This window comes from Panthera pardus, unplaced genomic scaffold (genome assembly GCF_024362965.1).
Source record: "Panthera pardus isolate Hobbes unplaced genomic scaffold, ASM2436296v1 HiC_scaffold_17, whole genome shotgun sequence".
Taxonomy (NCBI): Eukaryota; Metazoa; Chordata; class Mammalia; order Carnivora; family Felidae; genus Panthera; species Panthera pardus.
The window spans coordinates 33,309,197-33,322,283 of NW_026526732.1; the positions used below are offsets into that span (position 1 = coordinate 33,309,197).

The following is a 13,087-nucleotide window of genomic DNA, read 5'->3' on the forward strand; positions in this document are numbered from 1 at the left end:
AATTTGGTAGAAATTGATCTGTTTTAATGTAATATTTTGGATTTGTGGTTGTCTCTTGGTCATATAGTGCTAAGAATTGCAACTATCAAAAGCTGATGCTTTTTTAATTCCTAGAATAAATTCTTTTCATTTCTAGACTTTGCTATAAATATCTGTAAATATGATGCCACATTAGTCAGGTCTGAGAAGATGATTAGTTTTGGAGAAAGCATCTTCTGGAGTAAAGCATCACCTTGTTTAAACATGAAGAGGTTTATAGCATCTAAGAGAGTAAGAGGTGCACACACTTGAAAATGTAAACACCAAGATCTATCACAAGGCGTATATGAACCCCAAATGAACACTAAGCATGTTTAGGAAGGAGAAAGCACTGCACCACCAATAGATTGTTTTTAAATGTATCACTTACCTTACTAGGTATGTAGTATCTCCCAAGTACACAGGCAGCCTGCCTTGTTTATCTATTGATCCTTCACTGAGAGTGGGAATCCAATGTGCTGAATTGTTTGGTAGACAAATGGCTAGAAAAACAAAGGAATGGTAGTGATCAATGAGGATCTAAATAGAGCTCCGTAAGGAGCTGGGTGTTAACTGATTGCTCACGGTGAGACATACATGGGAAATCTGGAAGAAAAAAAAAAGAGAAGAATGTGTCAATTCTTCCAAACCACTCCTTTGACCTTTGATCTCCTTCAAAGGAGTCAACTATGCTTCCACAGGACTAATAAAAGATAAATTTCTCCAGGTCTCCCATTTTTCTATCATCTTGCTCAGATGTACATTTTACATTTGTTCATTGATAGAATTGGTGAAAATGTCAGGCTCTGGATTCAGGAGTGAAATATTCAACCTCTAAGGCTCTCCACTTTATCTTTAAAGTAAGGCTAACAATAGCCCTGACCACACAGTGATTTGAGGATTGAATGACAAAAGTGTGCAAGGTGTTCAGCCTGGTGCCAACCCCGTGGACAGTAAGTGCCAGCCTTCATGGTGCCGAGAATAAACATGGCTCTTGCTGCCACTTATCATACATCCAAAGCTTATAAAATATTTTCAGCTCTTTTTCAGGTCAAAATTCCAGGCTGACTCAACTGAGGGAGGTTGAATTCAAATGGAAATGATATTTGATGAGTCTGTTTATTGTCTAACAGTCATGAAATGCTGAAAAATGTTTTTAAATATCTAAGGTTTCCTTCTGACTAGATTCAGAAATTCTCCCAAGTTGGTATGGCAACCTCCAGAAAAATTAAGTGCCCAGGAAGCATTTTCTGCCTCCAGACCTTTTTAAGAACATACATCTAAGGGCACCTGGATGGCTCAATCAGTTAAGCGTCCAACTCTTGGTTTTGGCTCAGGTCATGATCTCAGGATTCCTTAGATCAAGCCCCATGTCAGGCTCTGCACTGTCAGATTTGTTGCTTGGGATTTTCTCTCTCCCTCTCTTTCTGCCCCTTCCCCACTCGCTCATGCTTGCGCTCTCTCTCTCTCTCTCTCTCAAAATGAATAAATAAACATTCTTTAAAAAGAACATAATCTACTCTCTAACAATACCATTATTTGCTTGGACATAGTACAATCTAGGCTGTTTTAAAAAAAATAAGTAAACCTCTACGCCCCCATATTTTAACTTAATTTTAATTTAATTTTAATTAAATTTTAATTTAATAGCACATTGGGCATTCAAGGTAAAGTTTGCATCAATTTCCTTCTTAATAAATTGTATATCTGGGCTTAAACTAATAGCTGTGGCTATTCTGTTAGGAGCACCTCATAGAAATTCTGCTAAAGGAGCAAGTTTGTTCATTTTTGCTGATCTTTTTTTTTTTATTTTTTAAATTTTTTTTTAACGTTTATTTATTTTTGAAACAGAGAGAGACACAGCATGAACAGGGGAGGGGCAGAGAGAGAGGGAGACACAGAATCTGAAACAGGCTCCAGGCTCTGAGCTGTCAGCACAGAGCCCAACACGGACCATGAGATCATGACCTGAGCCGAAGTCGGACGCTCAACCGACCAAGCCACCCAGGCGCCCCCATTTTTGCTGATCTTTATTCAGCCTTTGATGCCATGGCCTGGTATTAAGTACTGCTATGAACTAAGCTCTTTGAATTCAAATATAACCCTAGTTATTGATTTTAATAGAGAACTAGCTCCTTATCAGTATGGGACCTGTGGGAACATTCTTCACCTGTGTCTGATAACAATGTTTACTGGGATTATAAGGAGTGTTCCCTGGCCCCCTGAACCCAAAGCACTTGAAATCACTTTCTGATGAGCTGAATGCATAAAGAGCAAAACAATAAGCATTCTTCCATGTGCAGGCAACATGATTCATTGTCACACAACAGTAATTATCTTAACAGAGCCTGGCCCTGCTATTTATAGTACTATTAGAAATAAGAGCTAAAGCTCAATGTTTCCAAAGTAAAAGCTATAATTTTTGGAAAATGACTTATTGTTTTGAGAATACAACTCTTTCAGTTAACTAAGGGTACATTTTACAAGTACCAAAAATATCTAACAAGAAGGTACATTAATTAAATTTTAGCCTCTGAGAGTACTTTGTTGGGGATTTTTTTCGTGACATGAGACAGACCTGTTAATATTGATTTTGAATTTTTCTTTCTTTCTTTTTTAAAGTTTATCTATTTATTTTGAGAAAGAGAGTACAAGTGGGGGAGGGGCAGAGAGAGAGCGAGAGCGAGAGCGAGAGTGAGAGTGAGAGAGAGAGAGAATCCCAAGCAGGCTCTGCACGGCCAACGCCAGCACAGAGCCCAATGCAGGGTTTGATGTAGGGCTCAGTGTGGTGTTACATGCAGGGCTCGAACCCAAGAACTGTGAGATCATGACCTGAGCCAAAATCAAGAGTTGGACACCAACCAACTGAATCACCCAGATGCCCTCTTCTCTTCACTTTTTAATTGGATTTTTGTTTTCTTTTTATCGAGTTTTAAGAATTCCTTGTATATTATCAGATATGTTTTGTAAAGACTTTCTTCTAGTCTGAAGCTTTTTGTTTCATTCTCTTAGCTAGCCTTTCACAGAACAGAACCTTTTAATTTTAATAAAACCTGACTTATTAATTTTTTCTTTCATGGATTATGCTTTTGGTGGTGTATCTAAAACATTATTGCCAAGCCCAAGATCACCTAGATTATCTCCTATGTTGCCTCTTAGAAGTTTTATAGTTTTGCATTTTACATTGCAATCTATAATTCATTTCAGTTAATTGCTTTTTTTAGAACAATTCAGAAAAATAAAATTCTAGTTTATCGTTGGACAACACTGTTTCACGCATATATGAAACAGGCCGGAAAAATAAATAAATAAACAGCAACTTCACTGACAAAAAAAGGAAAAAAAAAAAACCAAACACCTTTATCTTTGGCCTTTTTAACCATCTCATACAAAGCAACTACTTAAAGTATAGCTAAGTACATACACAAAAAAAGTTACCAAAATGCTCAGAGTAAGATTGGTTTCTTGTCGTTTTGCTTTTTTTTTTTTTACAAAGTTTTATTTCTCCTTTGAGATTATAATGAACATGGACTCACCACAAGTAGAGTCAGAAGGAGGACAGAGAATGTTCCAAAGTCTGGTTTGGTCATCAGAGATCATTAAAAATGACCCCTAAAAACATGTGGGAGGGGTAGAGAGAGAGAGGGAGAGAATTCCAAGCAAGTTCTGCACTGTCAGCACAGAGCCCGACTTGGGGTTTGATTTCATGAACCACGAGATCATGACCTGAGCTGAAATCAAGAGTCAGACGCTTCATCAACTGAGCCACCCACACGCCCCGCCCCACAGTTTTTCTTTTTCCTTTTTTTAATTCCTGAGAACTACGAATTCCTTGCAACCACAGCTTGTTTCTGCAGATTATTTTCCAAACATGTACAAAATGGAACCAAAATGGAGAATCCCTTAAGAACCCGAAGAGGTGTTCCATTACTTTTAAAGCTACATTATCTGGTAGCAAGTGTTCCAGCCTTCAGTTGCCAGCCACTTCCTCATCCTGTTCCCAAGAGTTAGCTGGATGAAAACATCTTCCCAGTGATTGTTTTCATTTCTTTTTTCTTGGCACCTGGGCATGCATGATTCAGCACCTTGAGGAATGTGTTTGCCTGCATACTTGTGTGAATATGGGCCTGAAAGTCCTTGATGTGGTAGTGCAAATAGTCCCGGAACGTGGGAATCACCCAGAACATGGTGTTGTCTTAAGACTGGCATTGGTGTAGTGAGGGAACAGCATGAAGCTAAGATAGCCAGTGTTGTCACCCATGATAGCATCTGTCTTTCAGCTCGAGAGGAGGTTCCCTGTGGCTAAAGAGGACCTGTAGGGCTGTATGGCTGGCTCTGCCTCCTTCTTCAAAGTCCTGCATGAACACTTTTCCAATGGCCGCATCATCAACATCCTTAAGCGCTATGCTGAAGACGACTGTGACTCTGTCTTTTTAAGACTCGGCGTACATGGTCTCATCATCCCTACATGGATAACTGCCCTGTTCTCTCCTTCTTTATCCTCTTCTTGGAACTGGAAGTATTTCTCAAAGACAGAGGCAAAACAATTTCATTTCAACATGCCAACCTGATGCACAGTGGAATCTTGGATGCCAGCAGATTTCCAAAGTCACAATAGCAAAAAAGATATTGTATCTTGACTCAGGATTTACCAAGAAGCTCCCATACACTCTCTTTAATAACTCATCAGCACTATGTGCCTCAATTCCTTGCTGAATTTCAAAGAAATACTGACCATCACTTTTGTTTTGTCTCCATTAGGATTTGAAATACGATAGCAGACTCCATCGAAATCTGCACATGTGACTGCTGCTTCTGGTTTGCTGTGAGGGGCTGCATTCTCGAAATTGAGTGCCAGCATCTCCTCAATGATGCACTTGTTTGCCTCCAGCAGGATCCTGGCAGCAGTTGGCCCCAACGCCTGAACCCGCCTGCCCAGCCACCTAGCCACCACCACTGCCACCTCACCCACCTAGGCTGAGTGATTTATTGTTGTTGTTGCTTTTAAGCGCTTTTGAGTTTACCCTGATGATGTTTTCAGAACATTTTTCATCTTTCGGGCTTTCAGATTTAATCATTGTATGATTTCCTGAACCTGGAATGGCTTCTTTGTGGAATTAGCCATTCTGTAGTATTTATTAATCATAGTATTCAGATTCTCTCAGTGGTATTTGCTTATTCCATCAAAAACTGTTAGTGATATCGTGTTTTCTGTCAAGCATCACGTAAGCAGCACATAGTTGAATTTTAATTTAAAAAATAATCTGAAAATCTTTGCTTTGCCCTTTTCCTTTTATGACATAGCTGTTCTATTTAATCTCACCTCAATCATTTTATTGCATGTTTCTTCTTTTTTTTTTTTTTTTTTAATGATTTGAAGTTTCATTTGCTTTCTGCCTTGTACTGTTTGGACTATACTTTATCTAAACTGTTTTCTGGTCTTGTTTTGCTGTATTTCTCATTACATTTTAGACTTTTGCTCACTTTCTCCTTGAAACTCTTGCTTCCTGCAGCATCCATGAAGCCATGTATCTCCTGATTCTTCCGTCTTTCCTCCGGCACTTTCTTCTCAATTATGATGTTAGGCCCCTCCCTCTCTTCCCATTCCTCAAATGCTGATGCTCTTCAGAGCTCCCCTTTTCTTCCCAACCCACTTTCTCCAGGCCATTTTGTCCATTTCCTTGGATTTAATTATTATCCATACATTAACAATTCCCAATCCTTCAGATCTATCCTAGATCCCTCACTTGTACTCAAGACCATAGACATATAACTAACTGCCAAATATCTCCATTTGGACACCCCACAGGCACTTTAAACACAATGTGATCAAAATGACTTGTTTCTTTCCCGGTGAATGTGATTCTCTGCCAGAATTTTCCCTCCAGGATTTGATAGCACTATCCACTTCAATCCTAAAGCCAGAAAATCTGGGAAGATATTTAACCCTCTGGTTTCCCTCAGCCCTCATAGCTCTCACCACACCTTTCAGTATTCTTGATTCTGGATTCTACATAACAATGGAATTCATCTTCCTCTCCCTGTCCCCAGAGCTTCTGCTATGGAGTTAAGTGACTACCAGCTCTTACTTACTTAGATTCTACAAAAGCTGCCTAATTGGTCTTTTTCAATCTATCCTCCCTCTTGCAAACAGAAGAATCTTCTAAAATGCAAATCTGACTGTGTTGCTCCCACACTTAAAACTCTTCAGTGGATTTCCATTACTTTTAAACAAATCTTGGAAGGCCCTCCTTGACCTTGACCTCACTTATCTCTGCCATCTCTTCTTTTTTTTTTCCTGCCACCTCTCCTTGAGCTACCCTCTCTATCTCACTATATTCTCCAGCCATAACTATACTACGTTTATGTTAGCTCCTTGGACATGCCATGAACCCTATGGCAGCCACTGTAAATTGCCACCAGTATCCATCCATTTTCTTCTTTTTAAAGAATTGATCTCACTCCAGATTTGGTAGGGTGCATAACTGCTGGTTACTACTTTTACCAGCCACCCCTGCTGTTAGGTGTGGCTCTGTGACCAGGCTTTCATGAATGGAATGTGTGGAAGAGTGATATGTGCAACTTTAATGTCACTTCCTTAAAAATAAGTTGATTGCCCTTCATTCCTTTCATGGGGCTGGAGTGTGAATGTGGAGCTGGTGAACAACTTTTGACTATGAGAATGAGGAAACACACAAGGAGGTTGGGAAGGCTATAAAACGGAAGGAACCTGTGACCATGAAGGACTATGTGGCATACAGATTTTTGAGTTCTTAATTATAGCAGTTTAGCCTATGTATCAGTCAGGATCACTTGGGTAATGCTGCAGTAACAAACAACCCTTAAAGCTAAGTGGCTTAACACAACAAAGGTTTATTTTTCACTCATGCTACAAGTACAGCACGGATCAGTAAGGTGGCTTTGCTCACGTGGTCATTCAGGGACCCAGCCTAATAGATGGCTTCATCTAAATATATTCTTTAATGAGAGAAGGACACTTGGCAAACTGTGTTCTGTCTCTTAAAGTTTCCAGCTGGGAGTCAGGCATACTACACTCAGGGTGCAAGTCATACTGTCTCACCTAATTCAAAGAGGATTAAGGACAGATAATCCTATCATGTTTCCAGAAGGAAGGGAAGACCAGAATATGTGTGACTAGTCCTGATGACTAGCTCAGCTTCTGCCTTAATGTGTCTTAACTGGTGCTCCCTCAAAAGAGGTAACCTCTGTTTCTCTTGCTCAAGTGTTTGTAGGATGTTTTCTTTATGTTTCCAAATATATATTTCAAAGATCTCACAAGACTATATCTTCTTCTTAATCCTTCCTGCAATAATTACCCTTGGGAATCCTAAAGTAACTATTCCCTTTGCATAATATTTTCCTAAATATTTATCTCAATATCTGAACTCTCTCCAAAGCTCCAGTCCTAGATTTCCAACTGCCAATACCTGTCAAACTTGGCAAGCTTAAAACAATTGACTGCAGTACTTAAATCTGATTCTTCTGAGTTTATATTCTTATTTTGTTTTATCTCTGTATCTCCAGGCCTGAAAATTAGTGCCTGGCATGAGAAGGGGCACTGCATACTTAATGAATGAATGAATATTATAAAGATTTTTATTTATTTTAAATGTTTATTTATTTTGAGAGAGAGCATGAGCAGGGGGAGGGGCACAGAGAGGAGGAGAGAGAATCCAGAGCAGGGTCTGTGCTATCAGCATGGAGCCTGACACAGGGCTCCATCTCATAAGCTGGGAGATCATGACCTGAGCCAAAATCAAGAGTCAGGCGTTCAACCGACGGAGCCACCCAGGTGCGCCTGTAAAGATCTGACAATGGCTTGCCAACCAGGAATCTTCTCTGATTCCAATTTCCTCCTTACGAGCCTGAGCACAGTCCTTCTCCTTGCCACAATTGGCTAGTCCAGTGCTCTTTGCCTAGCAACTAAATGATTACAATAGTTTTCTCACAGTTATCCCCATCAACAAATTTTTTTCATTCTTCTACCTACTTTATGGAATGTTCCCATATTAATTTCCTCGAAGCATGTGACATTCGGTCACACATTCTACAGCCCTGTAAGGAGTGCAATCACATGCAAGCAGTATGGTATGTTCTGAAGGTAAGCACAAATAAGGCACAGTCTCCACGCTTGAGAAGCTTACAGTCCAGTGGGAGACAGACATGTGTCTAGAGACACAGAACCGGGAAAGCAGAGCCAAAAACAGAGGAGCACAAAGGTGGAGTGACAGATGTGACAGATGTTGAATCAGCCAAGGAGTCAGAGAAACGGAGACACTTACTTCATCTCCTAACAGACAATTAGACATTCTCCAGAATCAGCATTAGATGGAAATAGGAATGATTCCTGTTTTGAGTCAGGAGGGGGAAGAACTGGGCACCAACTGGGGCTAGTTTGGGAGTGGGCAGGGATTGACGGCAATTTTATCTGAGGACCTCTGTTTTCTCTCTGATGCATGAGAAGGACAAAGGATGATTCACTGTGCTGTGTAGTCCTCCAGGAAGGCCTGGATGTGCTGCCAGCTGGTGAGAATGGCTTGGTTCCCCATACCTGCTGGAAACCTCTAGCTACGTCCGCAGCATTCGATTTAATTCTACAAACAGGTACTGATGTACTGGGACCAGTGTTTGGCTACAGTACGTAGCTTCTCTTCCTTGTCCTTCCTTGCACATCTCCAGAATTCAAGCTGTGTTTTGGCTTTCACAAGAATACTCAGATATACACTGCTTTCCAGGGGAGGGAGCCTGAAGTCAAATGAATTGTTGCATGGATTTTGTAAATTCAGAGCAGACCCAATTGCTTAGAAGCAAAGCCTTGGCAATGTTTTATTTACACAAGCCAGGCTTTTTTCAGAAAGAAAATAAGAGGGTTTGGGTTGGGGAAGGGGGCCGGGAGGAGTATTATTTTTGGAAATCCAAGGGCTGAATATGAATATAGAGCCAAAGCCTGGAAAATTAAAGGCATAGATTTTGGGAAGGGAAAGATCATCCTGTCCCCTGACTGCACCCCGCCCCCGCCCCGCCACCACATGCACTCCATCAAAAGGAATATAGTCTGACCAGCAGGCAGGAAGATGTGGAATTTTGTAGTTTAAGTGTGCCTTTTGTGCAAGGCCCTTGCAGAATAAAACAGATCATGTGATCTGATGAAGGTGATGGACAAATCCTCTTAACAGAAGCACACGAGGAGTGTTCTTTGTCTTCCTACTGACCTAGACTTTGTTACGATTCCTGGCTCTTATGCTTGGGATTCCAGAAGCATACAGTTTTTTACAAGATACTCTAGAAATGTTCATGGACCTTTCCCTGATGAATTTCCAAAAGGACTAGAAATGCCACTTTAGAAAATACGCAGGATGCTGAGGTCACGTACATGAGCTGCCAAACACCAGCAGAGACAGGGCATTGGATTAAGCAGAATTGTACGCCCCCCCCCCCCCGCCCCACTCATTCGACGAACCCATAAAAAAGAGAACCGGAGGCTTTCTGAAAGAGAAAATCTAAGCTTCTAACTGTCCTCCAAGGCACACCCTAGAAAAGACTTAATAGCTAAATAATAATTATCAGGCAAATCAAATTACCTTTATAATAAGAAGCACACTACTCTTACTTTACACGAAGAACTGCTGAGGATTACCTTGAAATCTCCTTGAAATTGGTCTAGAATTGTTTTATGGTAAAGAACCTAAAAGACACGTTTTCTTTCATTCTCTCTTTCAGGCAGATTTGTAAGAGAAAAATTAATGCTATGAAGCCAGCCATTTCTTTTCAAAAGATAGATCCTCCCCTGCCACACCTATTTTTTTTTTCCATATAGAACTTTAGTATTGCTCAAAAGGATATGAGCATGTCAGGTGGCCTTTAAAAAATGCTTTTAAAAGAAAGAAAAAAATAATCCAGACAGACAGGAAATCACCAGAATTCCTTTAACTCTTTATAATTTCTGGAAACAAGGACACCTAGGGGCGCCTGGGTGGCTCAGTAAGCGTCTGACTTCAGCTCAGGGTATGATCTCACAGTTCATGAGTTCCGGCCCCACATCGGGCTCTCTGCTGTCAGCACAGAGTCTGCTTCAAATCCGCTGTCCCCCACCCCCTCGTCCCCTCCTCAACTTGTTCTAAATAAATAAATAAACTTAAAAAAATAATAATAATTTCTGGAACTGAGAGAAGAGCTTGGAGTGTGGTTAATTTCTCCCCAAGGAGATGTCAAACTCTCATCAGTGGAGAAGCCTCTTGTCAACATTTAGGACTCCAAGGTGTGTAGGAACATGAGGAACCTTATACGCTACTCCAGTCACCTGAACTTTTGTCAAGGCAAACCAGACCGATTCTGAACGGGTGGGTCATGGGTGCAGCCCGTGCCCCCCTGGATCCTGTCATCTGGCTGAGGCGACCATGCCCCAGCTGGTGTGAGTGTTGGCCTCTGATGGCTCACACCTTCCCCTGTCACAAAGGCCGAGCCTTCAGCTGTGTGAGAGTCTCCTGCCTGGGAGGTCATGCCCTGCCCCAGGGATGGACGGTAGAACAGCTGGCACCCAGTGACTGCCTTACACAGAGGTTCAAAAGGCTGGCCTCTCCTCGGGGCATGACAAACTCTGTGGGACAGCTGTGGTCAGCGTGTCCCCTGTGGGGCCTGGCTGAAGCTAGGCCATAGCTCGTCTTGACTTAGCTTTCCTTTTTGTCAGATATCTTGCTCTTGCAACTTTCTCTCTCTGGAGAGGATTCCATCAACAAACGTCTTCCACAAGAATCCTGTCTGAGGCTCTGCTTCTCAGAAAGCCAACCTGAGACAATGCAACAGAATAAAATCTGAGACTCTCTTATGTTATTTCTACAATCCCTCTTTTCTCCTTTTTCCTCTCTATGCCAGTCAATATTCACGCTTTTCATATTTTCTTTCTTTCCTTTTTTTTAATCAAAATCTTCCCTCAGGAAAAGATCTGACAGCTTCAGCCTCATACACATTAATGATATATTAGGTTTAAGGGTCTCTCTCCCAGGGCATTGGCATCTTAACGTGATACAAAGAACAGGACTGGAATTAAGGGATGCATTATTGGTGGCTCCAGAATTCTGAAGGGATGAGTTAACTTTTCAGCAACTCAACCATCACATCACAGGTCATTATGTGCTCTACCTAAACATATTTCACCTTAATTAGAAAGGGCTGATGTCATTTGCTTGTGCAAAATTAGAACTCCTGGCGTTGTCACAAGGACTCCCAGGGGTCCTTCCAGCTTCCCCGTTCTTGTGACGTCATGAAGGAGACTCTGGAAGCAGAAGCCAAGTGTCTCTTTCCCCACTGCTGTATCTCATGGCCTCATTCCTTCCCTGGAATTATGGAAAATTAGACCTGCTAGTTCAGCATTTCTCAAAGAATTCTGTGTTCAAGCACCTTTGGAAAACATAATTTATTATCCCCTTTTCAGGAGGATGTATAGTATTGTTAATATATTAAGTCAAAGAAATAAGATTCAATGTATTAAATAAATTTAAATATATTAAATAAAGAATCCTATTTAATTTACTAAGCCCAGGCTTTTCTAAACTTATCCATATTCGAATCCAATTTTTATGGCTCATCATTTAGGAAATACCCATCTGTTCCAACCTCCTTATTTTACACATAAGAACCGGAGGCCCCGGAGTTAAGCTTCTCTGATTTTTCCACCTCCCTGGGTGACAAGCCACCTCAGTGATGTGACATGTCCTAGAGGCAGTGCTGTCCCGCATCCACACTGACAATGTGCTGTGTGCCATCACTGGACGCTGTACCACTTTTCCAGCTGACGTAGGCTGACGGCACAGCCACCTTCACAGGGTCACTTCATGTGGTTAACAATTCAGGGTTGGCCATGTAAGCTTCAGACCTCCTATCGTATCTGTATAAATAGCCAAAACTGTCCCGGACCCAAGTTGACTAAACAAGTGACCTGTTTGTTTTTATTGGGTGTGTTTTGGTGAAGCTGAAACATGTCTTGGAGATCCCAGGATGTCACCTGTTTTAATACACATTCTCTGTTCCAGCAGATCTCAATGACTTTGATGATACCAATTCTCCGGTTTTTTATCAACGATTTTTTTTCTTAACAAAGTGATTCACATATATTAACACTTAGCAATTCTAGATTCTTTCGCTTTCTGGTTTAAATTATCTACATTCCCTGTTTAATAAGAGTTTGGCTTATTTTAAAAAAAATTATGTTTTATTTATTTTTGAGAGCAAAAGAGACCATGAGCAGGGGAAGGGCAGAAAGAGAGGAAGACACAGAATCTGAAACAGGCTCTGGGCTCTGAGCTGTCAGCACAGAGCCTGATGTGGGGCTTGAACTCACAGGCTGCGAGATCATGACCTGAGCCAAAGTCAGAGGCTTAACTGACTGAGCCACCCAGGTGCCCCATAATAGTTTGGCTTTTTGATCAATGAAGTCAAATTGAAAGGCTCTTATTCTGTGAAAAACCAAAGGGTTTACACTCAAATAGGCTTGTCTTTCAGCTCCAAGCCTGAGGACTCGAGTGTCTTCAGAGATATGTCACAAAGCTTGCGTATGTATAAATAAATTAGAGCCGTGAGTGCGTGTGTGCATTCCAAAATAAATCCTCAGGCTTCCTGCTCCCTTTTCAGCTCAGCTGAGGAAACTGTAGCAAAGAGCTGCTCTAGCTGGAAAGAAAATCAGCCATTTTATACCCTGTTCAGTATGCAGGCTTTTATCTGGGTCTAAATGTGTGTATAAAGAAACCATTAGGACAGCTTACTTCTTGGCCACTCCATCTGCCACCTCAGCAGGAGCGGACACACCACAGAGAACCTGACCAGGCCAGTCTGGTGCGGCCACGCCCCCCATCACTAAAGAAAGCCTCCTGTGCAAGTTCAAGGATGCGCAAGTTCAAGGAGGGCAGCCACGTGTGCACTGCCCTCACTGCCCTACAGCCTTGCAGCTCAGGACTTGCAGCCAGCAGATTGGCTTGGGGCATCAGGACCCCTCTCCCCTTCCAACCATACCAGTGAGAGTGTCTCCTGGTTCCTGACCTGCCATCCATCCTCC

At 41.6% G+C, this 13,087-nt stretch overlaps 1 pseudogene; it reads right to left on the reverse strand.

The window, feature by feature from the left end:
• Nucleotides 1-3,967: 3,967 nt before the first annotated feature.
• Nucleotides 3,968-12,886, reverse strand: LOC109249820 (actin-related protein 2/3 complex subunit 2-like; annotated as a pseudogene).
• Nucleotides 12,887-13,087: the final 201 nt, after the last annotated feature.